Consider the following 15,704-nt stretch of genomic DNA (forward strand, 5'->3'; position numbering starts at 1 on the left):
CTGGTCAGTTATGATCAACAAGAGCCTATTAGATGACCTGTCAAATGTAATGCCTGGCTAATTATTTTTTTTTTCCCCTAAGGCTAGCTGGGAGCTTAAATGTCTCTCTTCATGAGTCGTCTGTTGAAAAGAAGCCTATCCTCACCAGGATAGAAATAGTTGTACCTAATAGTGCATATATAGCAAAAGTGCTTTCACCCACTATGTCATTATGTGTAGGTATGCTAAGAGGATGAATACTCTATAAAAAGTCCACTTTTGTGGAACTCTGCATAATATTCTGCTTTAAGTCAAAATTCAGAGAAATGTGACAGGCTATAAAGTACAATTAAAACTGAGTGCATCAGTAATAAGGAGCCACAAAGCATGCATAATCATGAGATAAATGACCTCAATGGACAGATGATGATGAGCCAAGGAGAAGCCAAGGTCAATTATCAGAACTTCTAATTTTAATACTGTAATTAATAATGAATATTTCAACAAAGAATGTTTAAAGAATAATTGTATTCTGGTATTAAAACCTGTTAAACATTAAACTTATGCAATTTATGCAAATGAATCTGATAAGAAGAGACAATTAAGGTTTATAATTAACAGATAAATACAAATGATCCAGTGATGAAGGTCTTGGTTTCTCCTCTGTCTTATGAGACAATGTAATTGATTTTTATAAATGCTAATTTATATGCACTGCTAACCATTAATACATTGAAGAGATCATTTATTAAATTAAAGATGAATAGTGGTGTATGCAAAGATAGTACCTGAATTTTCAACATTCTAAAGATGAAAAGGAAGCAGAAAATACCCCAAAGCCTTGAATGATTTAGCTTTGTTTTTTTTTTTTTTTTCCACTAAACAACTTTTGACACGCCAAGTACAAGGTATAGGAAAAAAAGTTTAACGAAGACAAACAGTCTTTGTTCAGTAAGTCTTTATGTGACAATAAGAGGGATTTTTGGCACAATGCTTGCCTTTTAACATTTGTTCTCATGGACTAGAAGTAATGTGCATTCTTGTTTTGCTTTGCTGTGCTCTTTCTTTGTGTTCTTGTATGAGAAGATGGCACGTTCACCCTGGAATGAAGCTGTTTTTAGCAGGGCAGGGGGAGTTTTTCAGGACAAGTGTGCTAACTTGGCATTCTCTCACAGTCACCTCCTTGTTTTCTGAGGTGTTACATTGACTCTGTGCTTTTTTAAGAGTTTCTGCCTTCTCCTCCTTTTAAATGTATAATGGCATTTTGCCAGGCCCTGTACCTATAATTACATGTAGTAAGTTTCTCTCCTTTCTTTCATTTAAATCTCAATATTAGCAGGAATTCTGAACCAGCTATACAATGAATGCATTTTACATTATATTTTGTATCCACCCTCAGAACAGTAATGCACTTTAGCTTTGCAGGAGCAACTACAAACAATAGCTACACTTAATTTAGTGTAGCTTTATCTTTGACAGCTCTTCCCTTCTCCTCTGTTTTCCAAGGGTGAGGCTGTTGGCTGAATTGCAGCAAAGCAGGTGCTTGCAAGGCAGCGCCAGGAAAGTGGCTCCCAACAGCTCAAAGAAAGTCCTAAAGGGTCAAGGAAAGGGCAATGAAGAAAGCATGCTGTAGCAGATTTGATTACCTCTATGATTAAATTTCAAAATTATAAGAGATCTTTGCAATATCTAAATATAATGACTGTCTATTTTAAGGCATGCTCAGTAATTTCCCCCCCTCTTTTTCTCCTTAATTTTAACTTCTGTCCTTGGCATTGTAGTCTGTGCTGAATTGCACTCTGGAACTGGCTCAGGAGGTTAGCACTACAGGAGCTTCAAAAAGTATGGACACTTTTGCAGGAATAGGCAAAATTTACACCTACTGATGCAATCGGTGGAATTTCCATGGTCTTCCATTGGCAAGTGATGTGGTCTGATGGGTTCAGCAGGGCTTCTTGATCTAAATCCATGCAGAATTTGACTTAATAAAACATGCATTCATTTTCTGCCCCCAGTAGCTATGGTACAGCCCAGGGTATTCTTCTGAACACATTTCTGGTGCTGTCACAGCCACGTAAGGAAAAGCACACTTGTCTTCTCACACAGGTCATCTTCTAACACAGATTAGCTGGGGATATTCACCATTAATCAGAATTATGGCCCTCTGCTTCTAGATGCCAGTATGATGTGCTTCTCCCAGTTTCTGATTTCCTTGAACAAAAAGCACTGTCGATTGTGATAGTTCTACAGCATCTACCATGGTGACTGACATAGGCACTATAAAATAAGTGTGTCTAGTTTCAGTGGTACATTGAAAAAATATCTGTTCTCTGATTGTTGGACAGCAAACCCAAGTGGTAAGGCAGAGTTTGTTTAGCCACTGTTGATTTCCATCCTCTGGGAATTCCATATTTTAATCATATTTTAGCCCCTCCTGCAAAGTGTGATGATGGCAAACAGTAGCCTCCCAAGCCTGTTGCCAGCTCATCAAGTACATCAATACTTGGAATTAGAGAATGGCAAGCTACTTTTACTACAATGTTTGCATTGCTTTTTAATCCTATGTAGCCAAATATGTGGAGAGAAAGTACGATTAGGAGGAAGAGATTCAGACTTCGACTCACTTGAAGCTCTTTGGGCTTCCTAAATCCCTGGTGTGGCCAGAGCCAGCTGGAACAAGTGTCAGATGGGGGAGGGGAGTGTCCCTGTGCTGGGTACTGGAGCAGCCTGGCAGGTGGTGGGCTGCAGCCTTTTATGTTCTGCCAGGTTTTGGACTGGTTTTTTTTGCTGTTGCAGTGATTCAGCACTTTGCACTGAAACCCCCTTTCACTGGGAAGTTGCAGATTGATTCTAGCAACAGGTGTCAGTAAAGGTCTAGAGAATAATTCTCTTGGGAATTTTGAGCATAAAGCCTTTTTTTTTAATTTCCCAAGTCTTTAATGAGCCTTAATATAATTAATAGATTTGTAGTGAAAAAGCTTGTTGCCTTTGATTCTGGAGATGAAAGTTCAGATATTTTTGAAACATTTAATTATATAACAGATGCTTCCCTTGTATTAAGATTCAAGAATGTGGCTTTGATTTAAAAGAAAAAAAAAACAGGCAATTTCAGGACACCTTTTCTGAATGATCTACTATGTTTTCGGTCCTTTCCTCCTCTCCCCACAAAAGGTGCTGGTTTTATACCTACCCACATTCTGCTGTGATCACTCTCACAGTCTCTAGAGCTCATAGCCTCTTCTGGAGGCAGAATATTCCCTGAAAACAATCAAGCAAAGTCCAAGCTGAGGTTCCTATCCTTCCCTAATCCTGCAGGTTGCAGACACACTGAGGATGCCTATTCCATTTCTATTTTTATTGAAATCACATAGTAAGGACTGTTTTTAAAATTATTATTTCAGAAAAATAATGCTATAAGAGCAAGGCTTTTTATTTATCTGAACTGCTGTAAAGCAATATATGATTATATGCCAATAGCCATAATGAAAACATTCAAATAGTTTGAAATTTCCTGAACTTGTTGAATTCTTATATGTATTTTGCACTTACCAGTCCTTTACATGTTTTGTCATGGTTTTTAGTTACATGATGGGAATTAAAATTAGAGGTGTTTAAATTTGGAAATCATTGGAATTTTGGAATTTGTCATGTTATGTAAAAGCAATACTTCAGAAATTTCCTGGGAAGTTGGAAATTGATTTAGATGCTTTTGGAAAAGTTTTGTTTGAAATTCTATGAGTGTACTGGCAATTATTCATGTCATTTCAGTTTTACAGTTTACATAATCCATTTGGAGAAAACGTCTGCTTTCTTCATTTCAGCCACCAGGAGACACTTGCTGTACAGAAGCGAGAAGGTATTTTAGTTAATATAAAGGAAAAGCTGACCAGAATCATTTGAAGAGTAAAGTACAGCTGACAGCATTGAAATGTTTATAATGGGCTGTATTTTAGCCACCAAGTAAGCTGGAGGGAACCTGCAGAGGTCATTTAAGTCTGACACACTGCTCAAAGCAGGGCTAACATCATGAGTAGCTCAAATTGCTCAGCCTGCACTGATCAAGCATGAACATCTATGCAGAGGGAGATTCCACAGCCTTTCCAGGCAGCCTTTTCCAATGTGTTACTACTTCTGTTGATGTTCTTTGCACCCTTATACCCCACTGATATTTCTCTTGTTGCAGCATGTGACCTTTGCCCCAAGTCTGTTGCTGTGCAGCTCTGTGGAGCAATTGACTGTCGTCTTGAGCTGCTGCAGGTAATGGAAGCAGCTAGAGTGCTGCTTTAGCATGCCAGGAAGAAATGTCAGATAGTAGTCCTTGAGTGCAACCAACAGGAGGGCTTCCCTAGGGTAACATTTTGAATGAAAATTTCCATTTCCAAAACAATCTGTACTTTTAAATTCTATTTTAAAAAATTATGAGAAAGAGTCTCAGCATTTCTTAATTTTCCCCTAAATTAAATACTTCTTATGTTTTTGAAAACTACTCATTCCCATGTCTGAAAATCCCCAGTATTTTTTAGGTTGGGTGCAGACTCTTTTCTGCTAGGGGTGGTAAATGAGTGTGGGGCAGCTGATTGCACCTTTTTATAAATCTTCTTCATCTTCCTACCAAGGTCTGCAGCTACAGTGCAGAGCCAGACCAGCCCTAGCTGGGACCAGAGCAGGATGGTTATGCCCCGACAGAGCAGTGCTTGGCCCCACAACTCCTCCTCTGAGGCCAGGCTGATAGCTCCAGTTGTCAGGCAGGGCTGGGGAGCTGGATCCAGCCCCAGTTAATGCAGCTGTAATGTTTCTGGCAGCTGGGCCAGGATCTGTGTGTGGCAGTGTGCTTGAGGGTGCACGTGGCCTGTTCACAGGGAGCAGAGCTGTTTGTGAAATGGGGACACCTGAAACTCTCTCAGAAGCTCCGCGTTCTGCACTAGGGGGGAAGAGCCTGCGACTTCAGGAGAGCACAGCAGGGCTGGAGCCAGCTGGCAATGCTGTAGAATGGCGATTTCCCTCCCAGATTGTTGTCCCAGAGCCAGGAATTGCTTTTTCCTGCCCAGTTGGTGGCTAGGCTTTATTCCTTTACTAATTTCTCTACCAGCAGTGGTCATGCTGCTCCTCTGCTCATGCTAGGGACACGTGTGAGGAAACACACCCTGGTGAAAGTGTTGGGCTGCTCTCTTGCAGGGCATCGGGGCTGACTGCAAGGGGCTGGCATTGAGGGACGTTTGGGTGCTTCCAGCCTGTACCAGAAGCTGCAGGGGACACTTAGAGAGGGGGGAAACATAAAATCCTTACCCAAGAGACGACTTTTTCTCAAACAGACTTTGAAGCAAGTTTTGCTGGTGCTTTCTTCAGCTGGTCTTTGCTGGTTTTTCTTTGGTTCTTCTGCTGAACTTTAAGAAGGCCTTTTGCTTTCTGAATGACAGCCAGATGTTCATTGCAAGCTACCTATTTAAAAAGTAATCTTGAGAGATGTTGCCTGTGTGGCACAGAAAAGTGAAAATAATTCTTCTTACAGGCAATAACACTTCCACAGTGAATGCTTCACTCTGGTTGGGGGAGAATCTTCAAAGCATGTTTATATTTGTGTTTCTGTCTAAGCATTGTGGTTTTGCCTGCAAAGAGATTTTGTTCTCTTTTTGGCACAGATGCACCAGTTTATTCAGCTTTAAGCAATTTTGCTGAGCTGCAGCACAGGTTTGACTGACTCTTTCCTCCTACAGCACAGCTGTAAATCACTGTGAGATGCTACTGATGGCACGTCAGCCGTGCAGAGGGCAAGTTCTGCATGGAGAGGGGGGAGAGGAGTTCTCTTTGATCAGTCTGGCTTCAAAACCTGAACATGGCTTCAGCTGGGAGGCCACAGCCATGTGAAGGTGGAAGTTCAAATTCCTTCTTCCAGGGGATTGCTCTTGTAGCTGCTTCACGAATGTTCAGTGTTCAGTTGTTAAAAATTTTACCTCTGCAGCACTGCATAATTTGGGATTTCACAGGAGATTCTAAATGTCCTGTTAATTTATATACCAGCAAGCACAGCGCTGTTATGTTAAATTCAGAATGAAAACATGAATGGAAACATGAACCCTTGAGATCGGCATGAATCAGATGGGCAATAAAAAGAGGATTTGATTTGTTCCAAGAGATTCTGTGAATTGGACTACATGTGGCACTGATGTTATAATCCAATATCTTATTGGTTTTTTCAGTGAATTAAATAGCCAGTTTTAAATAAATGAATGTCTAAAGAGGAAATATTGCTCTTAACAGAGACTGATACCTAAGTGAACAAATTAGTGACTTGGTAAAGATTTGACATGATATCTTTTTTATTTAGCAGGTGAGAGAAGTAAGGCCAAATTCTCATATGATCTTCTTCATCTCGGTTACAACACTTTGTCTCTTAAGATTGCAGGAGGTTCTTGCATGGGCTGGTTGTTTACTGTTTGCTATCAGCCAGTCAAAAAGCAGGTGTATTTATTTATTTATTTATCATCTTTTAGCAGGAAAGAAACATCACTGTGAGCAGGCAGAACTTTTGACAAATGCTTGAACCCAAGGCCTCCTAAATTTCAAAACCTAACACACTGAAAAACTTGATTTTCCTTTTCTCTCCTACAATTAGAAGACCAGCAGAGATGCAGAAACATCTATCATGCAGTTTGTAGCTCCTGTCATATTGCACTGTTATTCACCCTCTTGTCTTTCAAACAATTGGCCTTGGCAATGGACCAGGAAAAAATGGTAAAGGTAGAAGATGTGAAAGTGCAATTTTTTACTTGTGTGAAGAAACCAGAAAATGTCAAATAAAGCTGACATTCAAATATAGTTGGACAAGTCAGACTTGTTTGTGTTTAGAGGCAGGTCCCTTTCCCTCTGTTTCAGCCCCACCTTCATGCTGTGATATGCGGGTTTCCAAATCTTTAACACTGTGCCGTGTTCTTATCCAGGCACTTTCTAAACCCTAGCACTTAATACCTTGAAATGATCGACCTCTGCGCATTCTGTTCCCAGTTTCCACAAGATGTGCATTCCTTAGTGATGTGGTTTTTTTTTGTTTTTTTTTTTTTCCTTGGTATACAACCTATTGACTCTTTTGCTGGTTGGTTTTAATTGGGTTGTTTGATAGCCAGGACTATTTAGCTTCAAGTACTTGAGCAGATGATTGGATTCTTTAAAGGTTAAAGAATCCTATTTGTTCCCTTCCACAATAGATTTAAATCTTTATTCTTCTTTTTATAACCAAGAAATTGTTTTCTAAGAAGCAGTCTGTGGAAAGCATTATTAATACTTACCAGGTGTGAAGCATGAGGTGACGGCTTTGTTCTTTTAGATATATGTAGATGCTTAAATGATTTTTATCACAAATGAAAACATCAGTACTGGCCTTCAAATTTTCAGCTTGTTATTTTAGAATGCCTAAGAGAAATAAAAACAAGGCAAGGAAATCTTTTAATGGGAAAAGTTAGAGACCTTTCTTAATTTTGGCTCAGCACTTTTGAAAAGTTTTTTTCCATCAAGGAATTAACTGCTTGCTTTAACATCCCCTGCAAGTCTTTTTGGACTTTTCAGGAGGGGAAGATACTGTGCTTAAGCAGTGGTGTTAGGCCAGTGGCTTGATGCTGATATCTGTAGCAGCGTGTATTTTGCATATTCTGCAATAGAGTCTTGAAGGTGTGCTGAGCTCCTGAAGGGATCCAACATACATATTCCTTGTGTGTTTTTCTGCAGGAGCTCAAGGCTAAAGCAGGCATTTAGGAGGAGCTAGAAGACAAGCATCTGAAGCTCATCAGATGGCCAAGCTGAGATATTTTAATATATGAGAAATAAAATTAAATTAAAGATTGGTGGAAAAGATTTCTTTTTTAGCAAAGTATTCTGGTCCATTAGAGCAAAGGGAGTGGCTGCTTATTTTGCAGTTCTGTTTTTTTTCCCCTAAAAGTACTTTGTGCATAGGGCTCTCACTTGAGGGTAATCTTTATCATAACTCATTAGTTCTTATCTAAAATCAAACTACTATACTTGATTTTACACGTGTAGTGCCCTGCTTTTAATACTGTAACATGGTTTCATTGATCTAAAGAACTGGAGAGCAGGAAAGAGGAGATGGTGAGAACAGAGCTGTGTGAGTGCCTCCACACACATACAGAGGGAGAAGCCAAGTCAAAACTGGGGTGTCTTTTTATTGCCTGTGTGATGTAGGGATCAGTTCTGGAGCCTGCTATGATTATTTATTTATTGACAAAGAAACATACTGGAAGACAGGACTGTGAATGGGCTGGAGCTGTGCTTGGATGTGGAAGAAGTTTTGGAAACCAAATCTGATTTTGCTATTACTTCATGCAGAACTGAGCTTTGTTTGCTGAATTGTTTTTTTTTTTGAATGCTTGCAGGCATGGTTGTGGGTAGGTACAGGCTTTAGGTCTCTCCGTTCAGTCTCTGGGAACTGCCAGTTTTCTCAAGGACTTCCATAATGAAGGGCTTTTGCTGGAAAAGTGTGCAAATTGCATGAAATTGCTGAGATGCCATTTTTCTGAGGTGCCAAACAGCATAATGACAAGTTTAAGGTATTGGAATATCGCTAAAAAGGTATATCTCATTAATGAGATTGTAATGTCAGTGTTTTTCTGGCTTGGGACAGAAAAATAATAACAAATTATGTGAGGATGCAGTACTAAGAGTCAATATAAAGAATACCTTTTGAAAAAAAGTCCGTTCCAAAGCTGCCCATAGAATTTCAAATACTACCCACTATATAGTATGTTGTTTAACAAGAAGCAGAGAATTCTAAAGTGTACTGACAAGCAGAAACACTTCCTTCCCTATGCATTATGTGCAACAGGTTTGAATTCTAGCTTGAGGAAAACCATCCCAAGTGGTTTGGAAAGCCAGAACTGTGGCCTGCATTGCAGCTGGGAGGCACATGAAGATGTGATAATATTTACACAGAATATTATTCAGTATCTAGTTATGTGAAATGTATTAATCAGCACTCAAATCTTTCTTACCTGTTTTTAGACTCACCTGAATGCCTCCATAGCTTTTGCTTAGCTAGACTTGTTTGGCTCCCTTCCTTGGCTCTAGATTTCTAGGTGTCTAGAAATGAGCCCCCTTTTTGCTGGAATACTGATAGTGAGGGAAGCTGGGGAAGATTTCTAAAGTTTGCACTGTAAGTCCTGTGTCTAGATGCAGCATATATTTGTAAATGACGATATCCCTGTGCTGTGGCACTGCCTGCTGGAGTCCTGTGTGTGTAGAAGGACTATGCTTTGCAGAATGAGAACAGCACCCCAAGCAGGGAGTGGACACACCTGCCTTTTCTGTGATCCTGGAGGAAATATGTTTGAGGTGCTCAAGAAGAAGGTAAGTTTAAAACTGAGATATGTAGGAGATGAGCAGCAACTGAGGTGGGAGTTAGGTGCTGATGTCCTGTTTTGGGTCTCAGACTGAAAAGTAATTTTCCTGTGTTCTCTCTACAAAGCCTGGGAAGTGTTGTCTTCCATGAAGCATCAAATCTGCTGAGCTGAGTTGGAAGGTGCATAGTAGATAAATCTTACATTATCCTCGTGTGTTCTGTAGGAGAGTTAGCACTGTTTGCTATGAGCTGTTCATCCAGCCAGTGCTGCTGTTTGATCTGTTTTCTTCTGGTAAGTTGCTGATAGATGTTCAGAACAAATGGCTGCTGTGCAGGGAGCTACACAGTGCATGGGGGAAACAAATCTGTTCAGCCACTCCTGCAAATGCTAATGAGTTCAGCTAGATAATACTCTTGTTTTTAATTCAGATGTACCGCTATACGCTGGTTTCCTGAGCACTACTTGTACAAATTTTATCTGTCTTTGTAATGAAACAGACAGTAAAATGGGTGTTCGACTTGCTAAATTGCTGCAACTGCTGCTGTAACAACTGAATTGCAGCAGGTACAAACAATGGTGTGTGCTGGCATGGCTACCCAAGCTTTAGAACTCCCTCAGACACAGAGGTGAGGTGCCAGAGAGCCAGTGGTTGAACTCACTTCTGCAGACTCTACATAAAGTACCAGACACACTCTTGTTATCTAAAATAGAAGTACAACAATGTAATTAAAAGGGTTATTGAAATTTGGCACTGAAATAATCCATCTTGGAAAACCTTTATTTATCCCTCCATATACATATTTTTAAATAGAATCTGTACAGTGCCATTCTTCTCATCTGAGGCTTGGAAATGTCATCCTCCCCTTTGTGCTGCAAAACCTCAACACTAGAAACAAGCCAGGGAAAGGCAAAGAAGACCAGGACACAATTCCTAAATCTGTCCTAACATAGGCAAATTGTTTAAGTCAACGTTCCTGCTAGCTGTGAATATTTTGATGCTTAATTGTCCAGTCAGAGATGTCTGCAGTCTTGCTAACAGCAGTTGGGTTGCAGGACAAGCAGTGCTTTGACATTTTCTCTCTTTCCCATTCTGCAAAGAAGAGATTGAAGTGACTTAAATTGGATGATTTGTTTTTTGTGTGTGTGAAAGTTTATCCTCTGAAACATAATGTATTGGTCATTATAGATTGAGGATGCAACTGCCAAACTGTAATTTCAGTTTAATTAATATTTAAAATTAGTTAATTTTTTTTTTTTGTAATTTCATCAAGAAAAAGGAGGGGGGAATGTTGTGTGGTTTTTAGGTTTGTGGCTTGATACACAGCTTCTCCCCACTGTCCCTCTTTCACACTCTTACTTGATGAAGTAACAAAGTAGCAAAGCAACAAAGTAATTCTGTGTACATAAAAGCAGCTGCAGCTTCGCTTGCTTTCAGCTGGAGTGCTCTACGCCTCTGGAGTACCGAAGTGTAGGAATCTCAGGCTGCAGTGATTCTCAAATGCTTAGTGAATGCATCTCACAGTGAGCTTTCACAGCTCTTCCTCAGTTTCCCTACCCATAAAATGAGGATAAGGTATCAGGAAGATGGAAGAGCATTTTTGACAGCTTTGAACAGAAAGCACTCATAACTGTCAGTGTTTCCTACCTTTATTTTTTTCTGCTGACTGAATCAGAGGGACTTCTTTTGAACCTAACTTTTTTTCAGCAATTTTTACACTTCTCAGCCATTTTAGTCTGAGCATGGAAGAGAAAGGTATAACAACCTGTCTAAAGTACTTTCATAACCATATGAGAAATAATGTTGAAAATTATTAAAATTAAGGACACACATTGTATATCCAGCTGCCAGGTCAAGGCCAGAGCTACAGGAAACTTTAACATAAATATTAATATAGCAGGCACTTTAATTAGCTGTGTCCTTCAATCACTTGTTATTTGCCCCCTTGGTCTCCATCTTGAGCCTTCATAGAATAGGATGACCCCTACTTGTCAAGTCGGATTTCATTCAATTTATCTAATTACTTTTGGGACCCTTTTAATACATGCTCCACAGAGTGCTAAGATTGCCCAGCACTGTCTCTATTCCTGGACTCAAATATATAATACAGGATGCAAAATGCACATCAGAACTCCTGCTTAACATAAGCACAGCCTGCTTTAAACTGCACTTCTTATTAGAAATTCCTTGCTTCCAATCAGCTGACATAGCTGGGAGCAACTGTACTTCATTTTTCTCGTGTTAATGCTTTGCCTTTTTATTTCTGTCTTTTTCCCTTCAAGGCTGTTTTTGCTCCAAAGTTAATGGAAAGAGAACTGAAAAAACTGTCTGAGAGCATACCATAGCAGTGTAACTTTTGGAGAGGTGTTGGTACTGGTGTAAAAAGACTTTTGCGGATTTTGCCACATGGCAGTGATTTCCCCATGATGAGCTGCAGCCACAGGCCCATCGGTGGTTTCTTCCAGCTTGTGGATACCTTGCTGGTCTCAAGCAGCAATGTACATTTCAGCTTAAAAGAAAAATAATGGTTATTTTCTTATCCGTTGCACAAATTCCTTAGGAATATTACACAGACCTCAAGCTTTCTGCAAATTGTGTGCTGAGTCTGATCTCCTAGAAAGTTAAGTACTAGGGCCTTATGTAACCTTCAGATTTAAAACACCTTTTTCTGATTCAGTCTTGGATAAAAATTGATTGGAATCATATGCTGATTTTTAACAAGTAGCATCCAAACACACCTGACTTTAATATACAGTTGACAGACCCACCTTCGACTGTTTTCTAATCTTCCTCCTTACAAGGTTAGAGCTGTTTTTAAGACAAGCCTAGTGTGAAAGGGAGAGGCAGACATAGTGGCAAGGTAAGTGAGTTGGATTTGCCACAAAGATTAAAAAAAAAACCTTGAAAGCAAGGGTAATATCTTGTGATATGCAACATTTATTTTTTTTAATCCAAAACCTCTTGTTTCTAAAAATAACAAGTATTGGAAAGAGAACAATTTGCTTGCTATGAGGGGAAATGGGCCAGCTTCTTAACAGGACACAGCAATTCTAAACAGTCCTAATCAGGAGGGGAAGCAGAATGTGCTACTCAGTTGAAGTTCAAGGGCAATTTATAGAGGCAAAAAATAGTATCTATTACTCTAGATAGAACATGACTAAATTAAAAGGGATTATATCTTGAGTGTGTGAAAAAAAATTCAATAGAATTACTGTCACCTGGTACTAAGTGGCTGGAAACCCATTGCTTTTGTTCTGGATCATTTTGCATTTATTAGATTAAATTGTAAATTTGGAGGGTTCAGCTGCATTGGGCAATATCCTTGGGATGCTGGGCTTGCTTGGGCCAATGAAACCTGGGGAGGTTTCTGCAACCCATTGCTGGCCTATGCAATTAGTAAGGTTGGATATCTTCAGATCTCTGGGCATTTTGATTCCAGTCATATTTTTTACTGTAATTAAGAGGAAACAGCAACATTTTAATCGGTTTATGGGCCTCTTCCTTTCAAAAAAATTTGCTTTTTGGCTCCTTCCCCATTTTTATCCCAATCCTGCACCCCACACACTCACAGGGCATAACCCCAAATCTCAGCACTTATTTTCTTAGCAACTTTGGGTACAAATTCCTGCAAGTGAGGCACAGACATGTGCAAAATGTATGAACTGCAATCTAAGAAATCTCTGGCAACAAAGACATGCTCTCCCAAACACAGTATTAGTTAAGATATCTTCTGATACTTTATATTACTTTAATACATTTTCTAATGTGTTAGTGGAATGGAGGAAGCAGAGCAACATCTAGGAATAAACTGTCTTTAACAGTCTTTTCAGTTTCTATTTATGCATAATGTGTTTCTGCTGTGAAGATGCTATTTTATTTTAGTGATATTTAGGCTGGTTTCTTAAGTATGAGTATTTTACATAGAGCATATTTAAATGTATGCATATTTATTAAGACATGTGAACATTTTATGAAGTAGTTTTGATATTACTTTCTGCATTCAGACAGTCCTGCTGGGCTTTCTAAGGGCAAGAAGAGGAGGTGGGAGGGGGTGGAGGAATTATTATGTGATCTTTATAGAGAAATTATTGGATGGATGAATGGATGATGGTCTGCAGCTGAAATGTCTTGAGATATTTAAGAATTAAGTAAAGATGGTCAAATGTTCTTTTAAACAAAAGAATGGTTTCCCAAGGATCTGGTAAACCCCCTGCCTCACCCTGTTTTCTGTGGAGAAATGTTGTCTTTTTTAGAATTCAACAGAGAGCTTCTTTCTCTCAAAAAACTAGAAATATTGCTGTGTTGTCTTATGGCGTTTTCTAGCTTCTGTTTTGTCCTCTGTAAGTCAGTGCCTCCTCTCCTGTCTGCAGCTCTTGCTTTACTGTGGTGTGAGTGTTTCCAAGTGGAAGGTGCTGTCAGCTAAGTTAACAGGGAAGATCACAGAGTCACTTATCATCTGAAAGATGAAGGGTACAAAGAAGTATCTGAATTGATCACTGAGGCAGTATTTCGATGCCACCTTTTTTATATTTGCAAGTGTTAATTTTCATCCTAAAACTGAGAATATTTCTGGGAGATGGTAGTTGAATGTCCAAATGCCCAATGGTAGACTCATTCATCCTCCTACCAGAGCAGTGGTGAAACCTTTGGACCTTACTGAGAGGCAGGTTTGGTAGGGTCTGATTCAGTTTATTTTGGAGGAGCTGAGTCAGGGCCTTAATTAAAAGCATTGAGAGACTTTTTAGTGCTAAAGGAGACCAGTTTCCTGCAAAGAACTTGCAATTATACTCCAAATGTACCCTGCACAAAGGCATGTTTTGCCTTTACTTCAACGCTGCAAGTCAAACCATCACATCCAGTCACAAACAGCTTCAAAATTATCCATCCTTCTTTGCCATTTCATGGAGTGCTGCTAATACGATGGAATGGGCACGAGAAGACTTCCCTGTGACAATTTGAACAAAAAGGGTTTTGGCTGCCTTTCAGACTGAAAATAGTAGGTGCTTACATTTTTAATCACAGCATGAGCGAGAGCTCACGTACACACGTACACACACAGCACACTTGCTCTGACGTGGGAATGCGGGTCTGGAGGCTTGTTGTTGACAGCAGGGTCACATTCAACAGTGGCTGTCTGATTAAACAAAAGTAGGCTACAGCATGGCAAACAAATTGTGCTCTGGGTTTCTGATCTATCAGCAGCCTTGCCAAAATGCCAGCTAGCTGAAAAGGAGATTGCATTGTTTCTAATGAAACATGCTGTGCTCACTTGTCTAGTGTGTGCTTTAGGAAGCAAATGCAACTGGTCCCCTTTCATTTGCACAGTTCCTTGGTTGCTGCTGCCTCCTGTTCCTCACACATCAAACAACTGCATTAGATCTTTCCCAGCAGCTTTATGTATAGTTTAATATTTACATGGGGGGAATAATTTCTCTGTCTTACAGATAAGATGTGCTGATTTCTGTGCAATTTGTGGTTACAGAAAACTTACACTTTTGGGAAGACAGAAATCTAAAAAGAAGCACTGTGTCCTCCTAAGTAGCCTCATTATTATCTTAAAAACAATTCCTCATAGAAATAAGTCTATGTGTATGGGCTTAATGTTGTAAGATTCTTGAGTAGTATAGGATGTGTACAGAAGGTTATTGTTGGAATTGTTTTTGTTGTTGCCTAACTGCAAATGAAATAGTGGCACTTCCTGCTACCATAATGTACAACTCCCTGCCAAGAGAGCTGTTGTAGATCAAAACTCTTATGCATAGTACAGTAAATGAGAATCTCGCTGGTTGAAATGATTCTTATTTAACTGTGGAATATATCAGCTAACATAAAAAAGGCATGATCAGATCTCCCTGTGGTCTCCAGGCTCGGCTGACTAATTTTCAAACACTGAAAATTCTAGATGGGGAAGTAGAAAAGGAGAAAGCATTCATGAAGAGTAGATGATACCAAAAGATCTTGCAAGTAGGGTCTGTTCCTGTGTGTGCTGAACAAATGACACTTGTGGGGGATGGTCAACAATGACTAAGGAAGGACAGCAAGAACTTTCAGAAGTTCAGTAACCATGATTTATGTGGAAATCTTGGAAGAAATGAGTAACAGCCTTAAGGTAGATCCAGCATGGTAGGAGTGCAGAGGGGAAGGACCTGCACATCTCCCTGCCTGTTGCAGCAGTGTGGCTAAAACACAGTAAGGGGGTCTTATACGAGATATTAAAGATGCTTTACAAACTATGTGTAGTCAAGTATTGGAATGGATTCTGCGCAGTCCCTGTCGCTGGAGATTTAACACTTTTAGAGTCCCTTAGAGAAATGGATTGATTATTCTGGAGGAGAGGAAAGAGCGTGGACTAAGCATCCTCTTGAGAAGCTCCTGGTTGTGAG

General features: G+C 39.7%; 1 long non-coding RNA gene across 1 annotated transcript in view; it reads left to right on the plus strand.

Annotated features, from left to right (window-relative positions):
* Positions 1 to 15,412, plus strand: part of LOC137475553 (uncharacterized) — a 39,177-nt gene extending 23,765 nt beyond the window's left edge. The window contains exons 2-3 of the long non-coding RNA XR_010999946.1: positions 12,123 to 12,181; positions 13,692 to 15,412. This is a non-coding gene — a long non-coding RNA (uncharacterized lncRNA). The remainder of the gene's footprint in view (positions 1 to 12,122; positions 12,182 to 13,691) is intronic.
* Positions 15,413 to 15,704: the final 292 nt, after the last annotated feature.

This window comes from Anomalospiza imberbis, chromosome 6, assembly GCF_031753505.1.
Source record: "Anomalospiza imberbis isolate Cuckoo-Finch-1a 21T00152 chromosome 6, ASM3175350v1, whole genome shotgun sequence".
NCBI lineage: Eukaryota > Metazoa > Chordata > Aves > Passeriformes > Viduidae > Anomalospiza > Anomalospiza imberbis.